Here is a 3768-nt window from a genome sequence, read left to right on the forward strand (position 1 = left end):
ATATTTCCATCCCCTCCGCTTTCCGCAAAGACCATTTCCTCCATGACTACCTGGTCAGGTCCACTCCCCCCACAAACCCACCCTCCCCTCCTGGCACCTTCCCCTGCCACTGCAGGAATTGCAAAAGCTGCGCCCACACACCTCCCTCACCTCCATCCAAGGCCCCAAAGGAGCCTTCCACATCCATCAAAGTTTCACCTGCACATCCACCAATGTCATTTATTGTATCTGTTGCTCCTGATGCGGTCTCCTTTACAATGGGGAGACTGGACACCTTCTCACAGAGCGCTTTAGGGAACATCTCCAAGACACCTGCACCAATCAACCTCACCACCCCATGGCTAAACAGTTCAACTCCCCCTCCCACTCTACTGAGGACATGCAGGTCCTGGACCTCCTCCACCACCACTCCCTCACCACCTGACGCCTGGAGGAAGAACGCCTCATCTTCCGCCTCGGAACACTTCAACCCCATGGCATCAATGTGGATTTCACCAGTTTCCTAATTTCTCCTCCCCTCACCTTACCCTACTTCCAACCTGCCAGCTCAGCACCATCCTCATGACCTGTCCTACCTGCCAATCTTCCTTCCTACCTATCCACACCACCCTCCTCTCTGACCTATCACCTTCATCCCCACCTCCATCCACCTATTGTACTCTTGGCTACCTTTTTCCCAGCCCCACCCCCCCTCCCATTTATATCTCCACCCCGGAAACTCCCTGTCTCATTCCTGATTTTCCCGCTCCTCAGATGCTACCTGACCCTGGTGTGCTTTTCCAGCACCACTCTAATCTTGACTCTGATCTCCAGTATCGGCAGTCTTCACGTTCACCTGTTACCACAAACAACCCATTGTCAGTCACCAATGGTCCCCATCAGCAGCTATTCATTGTCCCAGACTGACTTTCACTCATTACTTTGTCTACCCAACTGTTTTTCTCTCTCTCTGGGTGCCACCTCCACCTATCATTTACTCCTTCCCCTTCCCCCCAGTTGGTCAGAGGACACTTAAAAAAGTCAACCACATTGTTGTGCATCTGGAGTCACAGGTAGACCAGACGAGGTGAGGATGGCAATTTCCTTCCCTGAAAGAATATACAGGAGAATATAGATAGACTGGAGAGTTGGGTGGCAAAGTGGCAGATGGCGTTCAATCCAGGCAAATGTGAGATGATGCATTTTGGGAAGTCTAATTCTAGAATGAATTATACAGTAAATGGAAGAGCCTTGGGAAAAGTTGATGAGCAGAGAGATCTGGGTGTTTAGGTCCATTGTACCCTGAAGGTTGTTGCACAGGTGGATAGAGTAGTCAAGAAGGCATATGGTATGCTTGCCTTTATCGGGTGGGGTATTGAGTATAAGAGCTGGTATGTCATGTTAAAGTTACAAAGACATTGGTTCGGCCACATTTAGAATACTATGTACAGTTCTGGTCGCCACATTACCAAAAGGATGTGGACGCTTTGGAGACAGTGTAGAGAAGGTTTACGAGGAATGTTTTCATTAGAAAAAAGGAGACTGAGGGGGGACCCAATTGAGGTCTACAAAATTATGAAGGGTATAGATAGGGTAGATAGAGATAAGCTTTTTCCCAGGGTAAAGGATTCAATAACGAAAGGTCAAGCTTTCAATGTGAGAGGTGAAAAGTTTAAGGGGGATATACGTGGCAAGTACTTCACACAGAGGGTGGTGGGTGTCTGGAACGTGTGGCCAGCAGAGGTAGTAGAGACAGGCACGGTAGATTCAATTAAGATGAGTCTGGACAGATGCATGAGTAGGTGGGGAGCAGAGGGATACAGATGCTTAGGAATTGGGCAACAGGTTTAGACAGTGGATTTGGATCGGCTCAGGCTTGGAGGGCCAAAGAGCCTGTTCCTGGCCTGTAAACTTTCTTTGTTCTTTGAATATTAGTTAACCAGAAGGGTTTTTCCAACAATCAACAATAGTTTCATGATTATCATTAGACTCTTTAATTCCCCAGATGTTTATTGAATTCAAATTCGACCTTTATGGGATACTTGGTCAAATGCAGCCTTGATATCAAGGGCAGTCATTCTCACCTCACCTCTGGAATTCACCTCTTTTATCCATGTGTGGGCTATGGCCATAACCAATGTTCTCTCTAAACTGGGTGGCTACAGAAAAGTGGTGTGCTGATGCATGGCTGTCACATAGAGAGACCTTGGAGGTTCATTGAGTGGCTTAAAAAAAAGAGGGAATGTTGTCTGCAAGTATTGATTTTTCTCATTGAGGAGAAAGTGAGGACTGCAGGTGCTAGAGGTTAGAGTTGAAAGGGTGGTGCTGGAAAAGCACAGCAGGTCCTGCAGCATCCAAGGAGCAGGAGAATTGACGTTTCTGGCAAAAGCTCTTCATCAACAATGAGGCTGTGAGCCGATGGGTTGGTGAGATAAATGGGCTAGGGCTGGGACTGGGGTTAAGGTGGCTGAGATTGCGATAGATAGATAGAGATGGGGCTTGAACTGGGGAGGGGAAGGTAACTGAAAGTGTGATAGATAGATGGAGGTGGGGGTAATAGTGATAGGTCAGAGAGGAGGGTGGGAAGGAGGATGGACAGGTGGGACAGGTCACCAGGGCAGTGCCGGGATGCAAGGTTTGAGCTGGGATAAGGTTGGGGGGGGGAGGGAAAATGAGGAAACTGGTGAAATCCATATCGATGCCATGGGTTTGGAGGGTCCTGAGGCGGAAGATGAGATGTTCTTCCTCTAGGTGTTGGGTGGTTAGAGAGTGGCAATGGAGGAGGCCCAGGACCTGCATGTCCTTGGCGGAGTGGGAGGGGGAATTGAAGTGCTCAGCTACAGGGTGGTGGGGTTGACTAGTGCGGGTGTCCCGGAAATGTTCACTTACGCACTCTGTGAGTAAGCACTTTCTCAAATTTACCCAAATAAATTCTACATTTTGATTTTAGAACTTAGGTCATCTTTCATTATTATACTTAATGAAGAAAATTTAAAATTATTCTGTGCAATGGGATGATGAGGACAGTGCAATAAGAAAGGGAAGTTCTCTTAGGTCAATCCCACCACAGGGTCCAATAGACCCAGGAATGCCAAATATGAATTTGTCCAAAAGGCACTGTGAGAGAGGGGCACAGATTCCTCCAGAAAGTGAGTTGTTCAAAGCTGCTCCCAGAGCAATTGAAGGTGAGCTCCAGTGGATGTGTTAAGATGGCACTAGCCAGGTCAAGATGTCATGCCCTGACAGCAAACCCCTGCTATATCTGCAGCAACACATTTCAGAAAGCTCAGCCCCTGCTCTGACCTTTGATGCACAAGGGCGGGGTCAGCTCGTTGTTCAAGAAAAAAACATCAGAAGCATTAATTGTTCAATGTTACCTAAAGAAAAAAATCTCTGTACTGCACACCACAGACAAAAACAATCGTTGCAATGTATGTCAATGATGGCACAGTCCGTTATCTGTTCAGGAGTTTGAATTGACAGGTCAGAATCTGCACATTTGCAGCAAGGATTTACCACCAGCACCCGAGGGGGAGGAGACATAATTCTTGCAATGGGCCGCCACAGGCCCCGCCTCATGTCCCGGTGATTGGAGCCGGTCCACACCAGGCCCGCCCACATACCCGTGAGCGAGACGTGAGCCATCATAGGCCCCGCCTCCCCCGGCCGGCCCCGCCTCCCCCGGCCGACCCCACCCACATTCTGCGCCCGCTGCCCCTGTGATTGGTGTTGGGTCGAATAGGTCTTCCCCCCCCCCCCCCCACAACCCCTTTTGAGTCGATTCAATTC

Source organism: Chiloscyllium plagiosum, chromosome 18 (genome assembly GCF_004010195.1).
Source record: "Chiloscyllium plagiosum isolate BGI_BamShark_2017 chromosome 18, ASM401019v2, whole genome shotgun sequence".
Classification (NCBI taxonomy): domain Eukaryota; kingdom Metazoa; phylum Chordata; class Chondrichthyes; order Orectolobiformes; family Hemiscylliidae; genus Chiloscyllium; species Chiloscyllium plagiosum.